Genomic DNA, 16,057 nt, shown 5'->3' on the forward strand with positions numbered 1-16,057 from the left:
AGTATATATGTATCAAACGACTTAATTTCGGTCGTTTTTGGCGACCTTTTTCAAGGAAAACTACAATAAAACTATATTTGGTTACTTGTTTTACAGTGTTGAATGTGAACTCACTTATCTGTCTGTCGCTATTTTCATGTATATTTTTTCCCGCGTTGCACAGAGGAGTAACTAGAACAATATCTTGGCCAATAATCAAAAAAAATATTTTTTTTCGATTTTTTATTTAGTTATATTTTTTTAGATACCTAAAAGCATACTGCATATTGTGGCAAAATAAAGAGTATGCCAAAAATTGCGAAAGAATTTTTGCATGGATGCAAAATGGTGATATTTTAAGGGTTTTTAATCATTTTTTATTATATATCCAGCAAAATCGTTTTCAAATGATGATGACTGTATTAAATAAGACAATATTTTAACAAACGTAATTGAACGCAACTATTTGAATAACCTCCGCTTATAGTAGTGTTGCTGTTTATTGGACCAGCTTTAAAAACACCTTTTTAAACAAGTTATTCCAAATTTGAATGATAAAAAAGTTACATTATACGGCAAGATCCGGCAAAGTTGGTGAAACAACATTACAAAACAAGATTCCGGCTATTCAAAAAACATTCAATCTCTTCCGATCTTTTCCGATCCACAAATTCCAAGCGATTTGAAAATATTGATATTTTTACAAATTTGAGGTACGCCAAAATGCTATAGGGTCAAATACTATGTTTGGCAAAATGAATCTTTATGAAAATGTGCACAGGTATCCCTTTTCTTCTTCCTTTTCCACTGACCAACTGTTTATGCAGCGGGAAAAATAAATGTATTCACAAAGATCACCTCGAAAATACTAGTATTCGGAAGGATCTGGAAAATTAACCCCTGCACTGGTAAGTGGATAGATGCGAAAAACCATTTATTTTCTATTTGTAGTTCATATTAAGGCATAATAACAGCAATAGCCGCAATAAACAGTTTTGGCCAGGATTCGACCCCAGTTACTCCTCTGTGCGTTGGGACGTTTGGTTGGTATTTTTCATAGGCTAATACATTTTAAAATTTAGAAAAGGAAATGGGTGGAAATATAATATAGAAATAAACATACTGTGCTGTGGAGTTTTTATCGGCACAAGATTTTTCACGGGTACACTTTTGGTTCTTACTTAACGATCCCTTTGAAAAAACTACAGTGAGATGATGAGCGCAAAGTGTGAAAAGGGGATTTTCAGAATAGGTAAGCTTTAGTTGAACTGTGAGTTAGTGGTGTGAGTCTGAATTTGGGGAGCTTTGGAGTTTTTGATAGTGTGTAGAATGCCTGCGTAAGTGGCATTGAGACCATCTACATCTGTTCGGTGATTTACCGTGTTGGGTGTGTTAACTATATGAAACATCTCCAGTACTGGTAATGTTGATGAGCGATAGGTTCTGTCGATAATTTTGGTTGCGGTCAAGTCAAAATCGTGTTGGATGCTGTGAAGAATGAGAGCTGTTTTCTCTCCAAGTTCGATCATTTCGACATCTGTCTTGGTTTCTCCTGCTTCGATCAATTTATTATATTTTGTGATATTGGTCCAGTGTCCGCTAAGTCTTGTTTTTAGTTGATTTTTCGTCATACCTATATATGTCATCTCACACACACCACATGGGATGCTGTAAATAACATTGCAACATAGTGAGGGATCAACGGGATCATTAATGTTGTTTAGCAACATTGAAGTTGTTTTGATTGTTTTTGGGGCAATTTTGACGTTAGGATAGTCTGTGTTTAGGCTTCGAACGAGTGTGTTGGTCTTCGTCTGTTTTGGCTGTTTGTTTTTTATCCAGTGAGCTCTGGGATGGTGATTATGGGACGGTTTTATGGCTGTTTTGACTACATCGGTGAATTTGGCTAAGCAATCTGTTGATAAGTGATGTTGGATAGTCGTTCTGGCGGAGATGCTGCAAAATGATATGTTTCTGTTCGGCAAACGATTGGTTGGTAGTGAGGGATGTCATTCGTCTTATGAAGTTGGAGGCGACGTTGATTTTCATGTGCGTCGGGTGGAAGGAAAAATAGTTTGATAATCGACCAGATGCGATGGATTTTGAATACCATTGTGTGTTTAACGATTGATCTGAATTGCGAATCACTGTTGTGTCTAGGAATGGGAGCTGATTTCTTTGCTCTTCCTCTTTTACAAACTGAATGTGTGGGTTGTAGCCATTGAAGATTTCTAGGGTCTCATCTATCTTGTCCTTCGGAAGGGCTAATAGCAGATCATCAACGTATTTTCGTAGGACAAGAATTTCGAAAGGAAGCTCGCGTGTGACTGTTTTTAGCAAATTTTCCATGACGATGTCTGCTAGGATGGGCGAAAGTGGGCTGCCCATGACGGTGCCGAAGATTTGTTTATAGAATTTTCCTCGAAAGCAGAAATAAACGTTGTTGAGGCAAAATTCACGACGGCACAAGTTGATCCCTCGATTATCGACCGATATTCAGACCTGGGTAAGCTACTACGAGTAGTTAGTTACTGTTTTCGGTTTTGTAATAACGCTCGACGTCCGAAAGCAGATCGCATTGAGGGCCCTCTACAGCCCCCTGAGGTGGATCATTCGCTAAAATCACTTATTCGTTTAGTACAAGGAACGAAGTTCCCAGAAGAAATCCGTCATTTATCCACTAATAAACAACGGTGTTTTGCGAGCAAGGATAAAAAACTACAATCATCATTCAAGACCCTCAATCCGTTCTTGGATGAAATCGGTCTGTTACGGCTCGGAGGTCGCTTAGTCAAGCTGTCGGCCTCTTTTGACACAAGGGCACCCATCTTGCTTCCAGCCAAACATCATTTTTCTTGGTTGATTGCACGTTCGCTCCACCTCAGAACTCTGCATGGAGGACCTACTCTATTACTTGCAACTATACGACAGAGATTCTGGCCATTACGCGGACGGGATCTAGTTCGCAAAGTTGTTCGCCAATGTGTGACTTGTTTCCGCTGCACCCCGAAACCAACGGAACAATTCATGGCACCTCTACCATCGGTGCGAATCACGCCTGCACGAGTGTTTTCTAATAGTGGTATGGACTACTGTGGGCCGTTCGGTGTTCGTCCGTTAATTGGGAGAGGAGCAAACGTTAAGATTTACGTCGCCGTGTTCGTCTGTATGGTGGTGAAGGCAGTACACCTCGAAGTCGTGACCGATCTGACGTCCGTCGCGTGCATCAATGCGGTGAAACGGTTCATCGCACGTCGCGGTCGCGTTGTAAACTTGTTCTGCGACAATGCAACCGCCTTTGTCGGTGCGGATCGCGAACTAAAGCAGCTACGCCAGCAATATCTTCAACAATTCTCCACTGAAAGGTGGAACGGCTACTGCCTGGAAAATGGGATAACATTTCGCTTCATCCCTCCTCGCTCTCCCCATCACGGTGGCTTATGGGAAGCAGGAGTAAAATCCTTCAAGTTCCACCTTCGCAGAATTCTTGGAAGCCGATGTTTTACTCTAGAAGATTTGACCACAACCGTGGCTCAGATTGAAAGCATACTAAATTCTCGTCCTCTCCCACCATTGTCTAGCCATCCACAAGATCTAGGAAGTTTAACTCCCGGCCACTTCCTGGTGGGAGAGCTACTCTATTCCATTCCAGAGCCCGACTATACTGAGCATCCCGTTGATCGGCTCACTCGTTACCAAGAGATGAAACGTAGTATCCAGGACTTCTGGAAGCGCTGGACAAGGGAATACGTCAGCGAACTCCATCAACGCTCCAAGTGGCAACGTGTACGCGAAGAGATGAAGGAGGGATCGCTCGTCCTACTAAAACAAGATGGTCTTCCTCCCTGGGAGTGGAATCTGGGCCGCATCGTTACGGTCTGGTCTGGATCTGACGGTCACGTTCGGGTCGTTGAAGTCCGTACAACCAGGGGGTTGTATAAACGCGCAGTTACTGAAGTTTACCTGCTCCCCAGTGAGGTGCCGATCATGAAGGAAGACGACGAAATAGCTGGTCCGTCAAGCAGCGAAAAGGAGCCGCCGTCGGGCAAGTATGATAGTTGAAACAACCGTTTCAACGGCGGCCGGCGTTGTTAGAGATAATTTGATAAAAATCTAAAATAAAATAAATTTGATTGCACTGCATATAAAATTAAAACCACACATTGTTAAACACTACACACAACTAATTTGAATATGATACACAATACATATTTGAGACACTCACGAGAGACAGTAATCGACACGAAACAGATAACGAATAATGCACAATAAAAGTTAGTTCTAAATCAATCGTCATACGATCAGGATCTATTTATTCTCGATCCCACAAAAGAAAATCCACAGCCACAGAACAAAAAGGTTCTATTTGGCCGAAGAATAAGTCCGCGTTCCCAGTACCGTCCGCGTTGTCCGAAGTCGATCTGTGGACAAAATTTGTGGCTACCAGCTCTACCAGGCGTAGGTCAAAAACGCTAGTGCGCGACGAGGAGTTGCGCCTACAAGCTTCGTTTCGTAATCTTTCGTTTCCATTATCACCGTTCTTTTTCCTTTATCAGACTCTAGGATGCATATATCTGGGTTGTCGGTTAAGAATTGTTTTGTGACTTTGACAGCTTTCTGACAGAAAACTGTGACGGAATCTTTCTGTTGATTTTGTAGTGATCGTGAAAGATAATTTTGAATATGGTTTGCTACTAGACATCTGTTCTTGTCTTGGGTGAATTTGTTGGGAGAAGTCCGTAAAATGTTCTCGATGTTTGCGATGAGGTGATATGTCGGAATTTGGTTTGGAAACACAGGAAGGGAGAAGTTTGGTCCTAAGCTCAACAGAGCCATCATTTCTGAGGGTACAGATTTGGTTGTAGCGTTGAGTAAAGCCTTCTGTTTAGTTGTTGGTGTATGTTGATTCCTGCCTACTGATTTGGTTATTATTCTTTCGATTTTTGCTGTTGCTACACATTCAACACTGTAAAACAAGTAACCAAATATAGTTTTATTGAAGAAAAAGGTCGTCAAAAACGACCGAAACGTCGGATAATCAAAAATTAAGTTGTTTGATACATATATACTAGACTAAGAAAGCCAATAACCAAACACTTTCAAGTATATTTCTAAATTTTGGGATAAATTTCATTGATTGTCCACATTGTCGCTTGTTCAACATTATGAGATATACAATTATACCGCCGGAATCCTTATCGGAATTGAAATCAGGAACATCTAAGTTCGGTCCAATCATGTTCAAAATTGATATATACTTTCTTATTTTTGTTTTGTTTGTGTTTATTATTACCATATTGTCAATAAACCTGTGACTTATGATGACAGTTCTGTCTACATCTAAGTATGTCAAACATGACCCCATTCGGAACCGATTCCAAACGATAATATTTACCAGAAATTTAAAATTGAAACTCTAACAAACAACTTGGGTACAGGTTCATATAGATTTGGCTGAAAATGTGTCTTAGAACTGAGTCAATATGACCGAATTCGAATTCGGGATCAATATGACCCGCTAACACCTTATTCGTTACAAAAAGTTAACACCTAAAGAAGGTTAAGAAGGCTGGTTTGGCAACGTAAGATTAGACTTTACGGACCTATCGGAGTAAGACACACATCTAGTAGGTGACCATTTTCTTCTGAAGAACTTATGTAGGTCATTTTTCGTCGTTTACCAGATTGAAGTACGCTACAATCATTATTATCATCATCCCGAATGCTGGAGTGTGTCTTATGTTTTGCTTCACCAGTTGGATTATTTTTAGCCGAACGTGCTACACTGGCGCAGGTGGGGTGAGTTGTTTGCTTTTCCTTAGTTTATTCAGTTCAAGTTGTATATCCAAAGTGTCGCAATATTTTACTTCACACGTCAGAACGTCTAAAATTCTATCGACAGACAGTAAAATAACGTCGCTACGTTGTTTACGTCAAATCATAATTTTCAGTTTTTCTGTGTGTGGAAACCATGTCATCAACAGATTGACATTTCGCTTATTATTTGCTTGCGAAACTTATGAATTAAACGCATTTACGACGCAATCAAACCATTTTGCCTAATTTGTTTACCCAACTGTCGGAGCACAACTTCCGAAATTAAATTACACACCAACAGCAATTCACGCCAACAGGTGCACGACCAACGGCAGCACGCCCAAAACTCGGATTGATGAGGTGAAATTATTAGTCCCCCAAGTCGGCAAATGCGTAGCGTCTAAGACAAAGCACGCGTGACGAGTACTAATAAAGCAAGCAAACTTTTATCATCAGGACTTCTCTAATGGAAAGGATTTAGCCCCATCAGTGGCAACCACAAACGACTCAATGTTGTAATTCGTGGTAGCATTGTTCAGCCAAATACGGCTACAGGTACCCTTCCGACATCCGACCATCATTGGGTTGATTCCAAAGTCGACCAAATTAACCGACCGGCACGAATCCATACACCCAAATGGCTCCTTCTGTGATTTTCTCCGAATTGCTCTTCTGACGGTTGCAGTCCTCCTCAAAAGGTACAAACCGCAAAATAGGAAGAAAAAAAAGTGGCAAACAACTTTACCCGTGACTGGTGGAAAACCCGTTCAGAATGTTGCCTCATCGATTTGCCAACAGTGATGAAGCATTTTGTCCGAGGTTGGTGGCATCAGGCTCCGTCAAACAGCTCCAATCCCGGGGCTGCGGGTGGCAAATTGATTTTTGATTTTCGCAACACCCTCTTCTACTTTGAATCCAATTTCATAACTATAGATGATTATGTTGATGATTCGACGTGATTGACGGGGTAAGGATACGGTCTTTCGATGATGACCAGCCTGATGTATCTGGACTCAGATTGTACTGAGGTGTTATGCATTCATGCTGCTCATTTCGTCAATCAATGGTATCTCTCCGGGCAGAAATTTTAGAGATATGCATGTATATATTACTATTCTGAACTTGACGTACAATGCAACTCGAAAAAAAAAAAATTAAGCAGACCACACTTCCATTAAAATACCTTATTCTTTAAGCATGTAATTAACTTTAACAAATGCACTGTTTTGAGCGACTTAGTGGAATGTTATATTAAACACTTTAACCGTTGTCTTCCGTTTTAATTCCACTATGAAGTCATTAGAGTGGAATTAAAATGGAAGACAACGGTTAAAGTGTTTAATATAATTAACGTTGTTTCGACAAATTCGGATAAAAAACCACATTTTTGGAATTAAAATCAGTACCTCATGATGAAATTAGAAACAAGGTACAGGAATAATCCTTATTTTTATTATTGTATTTTTTCACGAACAGATGAACGAATCTTGCTCTACACGAAATCAATCGCTACTGTATTTTTTCGCAGTTGGCAAAGGCTATGGTGGCCACGATGGTCACACTTCGTAATTAGAGTGATATTACTGGTGAATATTGTAGATGCTGTCGATGGATGTCGATTATTAAGGAATTGAAAGTAGAATTGAAAGTATTTCTAAATACCAACGATTGCGTTTCTTTGATTTTAAAATGGTAAATATATGAAAAAGTTGGAAATAAAATTCATTTACATTCGGTTAGTTTTGACAAGAGCCAACCTTCTAAATATTAAATATTGCATGCAAGTTTTTGAATGTAACTTTTTCGGTCTTACTACATTATTAATTTTTAAATTAATATTTGATTGTTTTGGGTATATTTTGAATTATAAGAATATTCACTGCACCCTTACACAATCCGGTCTTGAAACAGAAGTTGAAAGTCACTTGAAAGATTTAATGAAAATTGACGTCATCCTGGTTTGAAGCTATCTATGAAGGATTTTAAAGCTGTTTTAAATTAATTAATCGAATCACCGATTTGACCTTCTTACAATGCCTTTTACGGCGAGCGAGAATGGTAAGACACGCAGTAAACGTAAAATAATTGCAGTCCCCTCATAACATCCACATCGCTAGAGATCTTGCATTGAAAAATTTACTACTAATTTACCGTTTATTATGGACCCAACGCCCAAAAGATAGAAAAAGTTAAATAATTCGAATTCCAGCAACAGCCAGTTCCTCAACCGACATAGTTTAACCATTCCATATTCAGCAACCATCTTCAAAGAATTCACATCCTTTCTTTCGATATAAATTGTTGCTAAACTTTATTTTCTCGCACAAAACAAAAACAAAAAATATCAAACGTTCGCATTCCACTCCATCGACAGTACTCCTTCATCCGAGACGAGCAACTTTGTCTTCATCAATCAATTGAAACGATTTGTCCCGTGAAAAAGGCACGTCGAAGTGATTGTGAGAAATCGGTTCGCCGAAAATCCTCCCCATTGTTATACACTCCAGAGAAGATTCCCACCACTCAGCCGGGCGAGCAGCGCGTGGGCGATTGAAGTAATTCAGACGACGACAACAACAAAAAAAGTGTGACAAGTAAGCGGAGCGAAAAAAAGAAACATACAAAAAAACCCATCTTCAGAGACACTTTTCGAATGTTTGTGAGCAGCGAGGGTGGGAAACCATGGAAACACATTTTTGATTAATACAAATCGCTGGCAAATTCTCGCCGTGTTCTCGATTGATAAGAGTCTGGTATTCCGTGCGATGCTCATGTGTCAACTCGTGACGAGTTGACAAATTGCAGGGAAGTGCCAGCGCCTGGGTGGGACTGCAGTACACCTTTCCCGGGTGGGTTTACAAGGAAAACTACTTAACGATAAGGTGTTGCGAATCACGCAAGGTACAGAAGGCTACATGCCAGGAGTGTTCTAAGAACTGGTTTAGAATTCAAATTGTTTTGGTGCTTTACGTTGGCGTGGCTGGAATTTTCGTTGTAGGAGGGGATTTGGTGCAATTGGTAGAATATTTGAAAAATACTTAAAAATCCTACGAACCCGTAAAGTAAATCTACAACTGCTCTTTAAGATAATTTCCTTCTCTAATGTGTTATTTAACACTTAAACCATATTATCAGAAGATAAAATGTAGAAGAAATAAAAATCCAGTAAATTCTATTTCACACCCGAAAAGAAGGAAATATCAATTCATTTTTCTCACGAGTCTAGATGGAAGCTTGACAGAGTAGTGGTTTTTTTTTAAATTTTTAGTTTAATATAATTGAAACTCTTTTGCTTGCAGTATTGCCCGTCAGCCAATCTGGGATTGACACAGAACATGTTGCACCATCACCAATTAGCATTGAAATTATTTTAGTCAAATTCTAAATAGCTCCAGAACATTGTTCAAACTCGTTGAAAACTTGCTTCAACTGAACCAATTTCAAGTTGTCCACTACAATAACTGTGATATCGTCAGTGTAAGCAACTATTAGATCCAAGAGGTCGCTACAAACATCGATTAGTTTTTTTTTCTAGAAGGTGCTGTAGGCAAATAACAAATAAGTGCGTACTTAACGGATCGCCTTGTCGTGATGAGTGCTGTATGTTGAATTCTTGGGTTATATGTAACTTTTATGAACGACTGGGGGTGTTCTATGTTTGGTTATTGGCTTTTTCAGTCTAGTATATATGTATCAAACGGCTTAATTTTGGATTATCCGGCGTTTCGGTCATTTTTGGCGACCTTTTTCAAGGATATGTCTATTACCTACTACACTCGATCGTAAATTTTCAATTATTTGTCTAAGCAACTGTATCAAGCCGTCATTAAAGCACATATTGCTCAACACACGAATAATATAGGAATGGTTAACTCGGTCGAATGCTTGGTGTGAGTCAAGCGAAATCAAAAAGCCCTGCTTTGTCTTATGTTTTATTGCAACGTTTCTATCTCTTACCACGAAAAGGGCTTCGAAAATACTTCTATTATATTTGGAGTACTTTTGAGAAAAACTTAAAACGTTATGCGCAGTCATTGTGCTCAGCCTCCTATTTTTTCTGATTCTTCTAAGTAGTTTATAATCAAAGCTCAGCGTAATGAATAGGCGGTAGTTTCCCTTTTTGGCAAACTGTCTTGGATTGCTACCACGGATCGTTTCATTGATAATATGGTTCAGTTATCGATGTATAATATCAAACGCGTTCACGAAGAAGTTTTTTGGGATGCCAGCAATGCGGTTTTTCCGAGTCACTCGCTTTGATTGCCTTGTTGATCCTTTCGGTAGTTATTTCGTTGAAAGCTGTGCGCAGACGAGGCAACAGCACACGCCACAACAAAATTCCCTAGTGGTTTTGTTCTAGCTATTCACACGCGGTTGCTGTTGCAGCATTAGAGAAATGAGAACAAAATCCACAAAGAATATTTTTTGTGGTATGAGTCCTGTTGCCTCGTCTGCTTACTGTGATACATTTCCAATGGTATACAAAGATTGGAGAGATTTTTGCACCTGAAATTCTATTTACAAGGAATTGTCAATGTACCAATCATTTAAGCGGGTAAATTTGAATGAGAATTCGCATAAAAGTTTTAAAATTTTCCCTGTAATTTGATTTACTTTAGAAATCATCGATATTAAGACGTTCACAGTCCACCACATCGATCATCATCGATATTAAGACGTCCTTGAAGCCGTGGAAAAAATCGTGAATTAACACAGATCTGTAATCATCTCCAATTAGTCCTGCATTAACCGGAAACTCTTGTTGAGACTACTTTTGATGTCTCTAAAAGCGTTGAAAACTTCTCGCTTGATCATAAATTTCTAAGACCAGAAGCTGTTCCCATTCGCTTCCTCGAGCTGACACTCAAGAGCAAAATTAAAGCCTGTACAAGGAATATCATCTACTTACAGTATATGGGAGCAGTTCAAGATGTCCTCACATGCAGACCATCAGAGTCGCACTCTTTCTTAGCAAAGAGAGCTTCAAGATGTCTTGTGGTGAGAGGCGTAGCTCTTTTTAGTATTTCTGTAAAAAAAAATCACACAGTATTTGCATCAGATTCTTCGGACACTGTGGATTCTCGCCATAGTAGGCACACTAATCGGCATTCTCAATGCAAGAGTCATCCTTACGACTCTCTGCGCAATTGTTATACCAAGGCTTATCGCTACAATAGCTGAGCGGTACAAATAGCCTATTACGCAAACAAACATTGTAAAAAAAGACGTAATTGAACGCAACACAGGCCCACCATAAGTTATCCAACACGAGTTTGAAAGGAGAAACCCCCGTCTAGTGCGACTGTCATTCAAAATCTTCGTTCACTGATGCAAAGGTTTCTTGAAACAACCAACTCCGTGTTTTACTAGATCCACGCATTATAAACTCGAACCGGTGACTACAGCGTCGCTCTCAACTTTGTGAGCGGGCATGTATACGCGGCAGTCCTCCATAAAAGGCTTGTCATCAGCAACGTAATTTGCTTGCTTTAGACACAATATCACAATTCTCCTTCCACGGCTGAATTCTTATGCATAATTTCTTTCGAAATTTTTAGAATGGTAAAAAGAAATTTTTTTTTTCATGAAACGTTTATTTGACACGGCATTTGCAAAAGCTTTTTTACGCCAGGTTTTTTTTTACATAACATGTTACAAAAGTTCTTAAGACGTTATAATAAAAATTCACTTTCTAATGCTAACACTGAGGATAATCATCATTTTGAATATTTATATTATACTCTATTTTCTTGAATTTCATTGTAAACCTATTGATAGTTTTTCTGTAAGCTTTGTTTATTTTTTTTCTTTATTTATATCGTTTTATCTAACTTAACTAACTGCGAAGAAATCTAAATTGATTGTGGGTAGCAAGGGAAAAAAACTAGAAACGTTGTGGTGATAATTATATTTGAATATTTATTGTTTTCAGGAAATGATAAATATGGCCCATGTATGTAATGTATGTAAGCGAGGATATCACGAACAGGAACATAGGGTGGTTTTCTTCTGGCTCGTAAGGAGTCTATTAATTGGGATCTGGCTTCACGATATTCAGTGCAAGACAAAAAGAAGATTAGATATGATCCGACCGAGTTCAATGTGTATGATTTCAAATGGGCAGTCGGTGACTTTGATAACGAATTGTATTCGAGATCCGTTTTACCATCAGCTGAAGTTTCTTCAGGAGAGTTCATTTATGTGCGGGCCTGAAGCCCGGCGAAAATAGAGAAATTATACGAGTCGAAAGATGGTAAAGCAAAACATATCATAAACGTATCTTTGTTTTATTAGCAGATGCAGAAAAATGGATGGATAATGACTAGGGCACAATCGAAATTTCGTGACGGTAATTGTACTAGTGATTCATATCTATTGATATACACCGTAATCAACAAGCTGCCGAAATTGTCTTCTCAGTATACTTGTCTTCCCAAGTAACAAGTTTTATAGTATGCTACAAGTGCAATCTAAGTTTTATGAGTGGCTTTAAAACTACCATAAAACCTCAATTGTTACTAGGGTTGGTATAGAGTTGTGTTCCAATATTTATGGTCATCCTTAATTTTTCGACCGGACACCCCTCAAAAGTTTTAGCATGTCGAAAAAAGTCTCTATGCAAAATTTGAGCTCAATCGGAAAAAAAATGCTTTACAACATCTGGTGTATTCTCTAGAAAATGCCTTTCTGGGACATGCGATTTTTTTAGTTGAGATAAAACTTGAGTATGGTAAAGCAGCTTTTAATTTTTTGTTTGTCTTAGAAAGGCATGAAACGTTGAGATCTGGTGCTCATTCGATAAAACAATAGATTTGATTTTTCTAAATCTCTGTTTCAAAATTAAAAGTACCAAAGTGGTAACTTTAATAAAAAGAGGATACAAGATCCGACTGAGCGGTAAAAGGAAGCAAGAGGAGCCGAAAAAAGAATTCACCGCAGAAAGAAAAAGCAGTATGAGGACAACGTCATTACTGAGGCGCAAAACAGTATGGAACAAAATGATATGCGGAAATTTTATGAAACTGTCAATGGCGTACGGAGAAAAACAGCGCCGTCTCCCGTTATGTGCATTGGCCGTGAAGGTAACTTGCTGACAGATAAAACTATGGTAGCAGCCTGGTGGAGAGAGCACTTCTCGACTTTGTTGAATGGAGAGAATGTTAGCGCGTCAACGAACAGAATAAGGGTAAGTGACGATGGTCAAGCTGTGGAGCCTCAGCGACTAGAAGAGGTGAAAAAGCCAATCAAAGACCTGAAAACTGTAAGGCTCCTGGAAAGGACGAGCTCCCGGCCAAACTTTTCAAACACGGTAGTGAGCAGCTACACGAAATACTTCACCGTACTTTTTTGAAGGTATGGGAAGAAGAAGAACTACCTGCAGACTGGCTAGGGGGCCTCATTTGTCCCTTATACAAAAAGGGACACAGACTGGAGTGCGCCAATTATCGAGGAATATCGCTCCTCAATTCGGCGTACAAAATTATGTCACGTATTCTGTTCAACAGATTGGAGCCGTTGGATGAGTCTTTCGTCGGCGAATACCAAGGTGGTTTTCGTGAAGGCCGATCAACAACGGATCAAATGTTTACCCTGCGACAGATCGTAGATAAATTCCGGGAATACAACTTGCAGACACACCATCTGTTTATTGATTTCAAAGCGGCGTACGATTCAGTGAAAAGCAACGAGTTTTGGCAGATAATGGTAGAACATGGTTTTTCGACGAAACGACGAACTGAAAATCAAGTGTTCGGGTTGTGGATGAGATTTCGACGTCCTTCGTAACCTTAGACGGATTGAAGCAGGGTGATGCGCTGTCAAATTTGCTGTTCAACATTGCTCTTGAAGGTGCCATCAGAAGAGCAGGCGTGCAAAGGAACGGTACCATCGTCACGTAGGATTTGCGATTGATGTCATAGGAATCGACCGCTGAGCCGTGGAAGAGGCATTCGTGCCTTTTAAAAGGGAGACAGCAAGAATTGGTCTCACAATCAACACCAGCAAGACGAAGTACATGATAGCTGGAAGAATACGTGGGTCCAATAGTGATGTTGGTGGTGGAGTGGTGTTAGGTGGTGATAAATTTGAAGTAGTGGAAGAATTTGTGTACCTTGGAACTCTAGTGACGTGCGATAATGATGTTACCCGCGAAGTGAAAAGGCGTCTTGCAGCTGCAAGTAGGACTTTTTTCGGACTTCGTAGCCAGCTTAAGTCCCGTAGTTTGCAGACGAAGACAAAATTCGCGTTGTACAAGACATTGATTGTTCCGGTTGACTTGTACGGCCATGAAACGTGGACGTTAAAGGAAGTTGATCGTAGAGCGTTCGGCGTCTTCGAACGTAAGGTGCTGCGAACAATACTTGGCGGTAAAGAAGAAAATGGCATCTGGCGACGTCGCATGAATCACGAGTCACGTGTCAAGCTAATAAAAAAGGCAGGCTGCGGTGGGCTGGTCATGTGGCACGAATGCCGGAAGAACGACAGGCGAAGATAATATTCAATAGAGAACCGGGAAGAGGCCGACGACTCCGTGGCAGGCCGCGTACACGATGGCTGTTTGCAGTGGAAGAGGACCTAAAAGCACTCAATGTCCAGGGTGACTGGAAGAGATTGGCCCAGGTCCGGGTCCAGTGGAGGAGAATTCTTCACTCGGCGTAGATTGAACGAAGCGAATTGTTGCCCATCTAGTATCAAGTAATCATCAGTTTTTAAAGACATTTTGCATCATATAAAATTAAAAGCTTCCTTTGGACCCATTAATAAATTACGTAACACTCTTGAAAAGAGAGTGGGAGGTACTACTGTTGTGACTTATGGTGGAGGGGTAGTAAGATATAACGTAACGCAACATGTTTTACCAAAGAAATTTTTTTTTTTAATGAATTTTTGATGTGATAAAAAAATTGTGGCAATTTGTGCTGGTAGTCAATTTTGGGCATTTTTTGAGTTACGTAGTTTCAAACACATGTCTCAACTGAACTCCAAAAGTCCCGTGAAGGCCTTTTAGCATCAAAAATATGTATTCGATTATGAATAACGTTTGTTACACTAACATCTCCTCACTTCCCCGATAATTGTAAGGACATTTTCGGTGCCGTTATTGGCATTCCAAAGTATAGAACTTTCGAAACGTGGCACAGTGGGACGGAATCAAAAAAAAGCCGTGCATTGATATTTGCGACGACACTATTGGCTATGGCACTTTAATGTCTTCGGAAAGGTTTCTTTATTTTTTAAGTATTTTAATAGAATGTTGGAAAATTTTGATTTAAGGGGGTATAAACGCAGATAAAAAAAACTTTGCAAGTTGTTGCCAAAATTGATAGTCATGTATGCAAAGTTTGTAGATGAAATGATTTTATGAAACTTTGTTGAAGTAGCGAAATGGCTATCTATTTAGCAAAAAAAGTTATTGGGTGAAATTAAAGTACATGTCGGAATACCCCCTTAAAAAGTGTTTTTGTGTTGTTTGCGGAATAGACCAACTCGCCATCTCTTCGTTTTTAGGAGCCTGGTTTTTTGGATTATTGGGCTAACTTTAAGGAGCTATGGTTTGTAGAGTAGCAGGTAGTAGCAGCAAAATTTATTTTTTTGTTATTCAGCAAGAAATACCCTATTGATACATATATAAATCATAGGGGAATATAATGGGATCCTTGGAATAATGTGGGGTAAAATAGACTATCATTTCAATAATTTATTTGTATTATGAAGCATGAAAAATAAACTATTATGCGAAATTAATAAACATTTGAAATATTATAATTATATTATTCCATATATTCCGACATTCAAAGTTAATTTTTTGTTATTAACATGCTCATCAGCGTCCTGCCAAATCTTCTTCGTCATTGAATGAACAAGGTATTTCGTTGCTTAGAATACTCGGTTATATTAATACCTTGTTATTTATCTTACCCCCTTAAATCAAAATTTTCCAACATTATATTAAACTATTTAAAAATAAAGAAACCTTTCCGAAGTCATCAAAGTGCCATAACCAATAGTTTCGTCGCAAATATCAATGCCCGGCTTTTTTTGATTCCGTCCCACTGTGCGTGGTAGGATAGCTACGCCCAATTCGTTGACTCGCTTTGCAATTTTGCTTGTTCTGGTCAATCACGGAGTAGCTACTACGAATTACATGGCCATCATGCTCATGCTCAAAAATACGAATTCGATTATTTGATATTTAAAGGTGAAAATTTTTGCACGTTTGCTGTTTTGCGCGACCTCTTAAGCATGTCGCATTGAGCTCAAA

The 16,057-nt window shown here is 39.2% G+C and overlaps 1 protein-coding gene across 1 annotated transcript in view; it reads left to right on the forward strand.

Moving 5' to 3' along the window:
* The window catches only part of LOC131678422 (chaoptin-like), a 190,879-nt gene that overhangs the window by 158,339 nt on the left and 16,483 nt on the right, over window positions 1–16,057 (forward strand). Inside the window, exon 4 of the mRNA XM_058958573.1 lies at window positions 1–16,057. This exon is cut by the window's left edge and continues 12,632 nt beyond it; it is cut by the window's right edge and continues 16,483 nt beyond it. The gene's annotated coding sequence lies outside the window, so the exon portion shown is untranslated.

Source organism: Topomyia yanbarensis, chromosome 2, assembly GCF_030247195.1.
Source record: "Topomyia yanbarensis strain Yona2022 chromosome 2, ASM3024719v1, whole genome shotgun sequence".
In the NCBI taxonomy this organism is placed as follows: domain Eukaryota; kingdom Metazoa; phylum Arthropoda; class Insecta; order Diptera; family Culicidae; genus Topomyia; species Topomyia yanbarensis.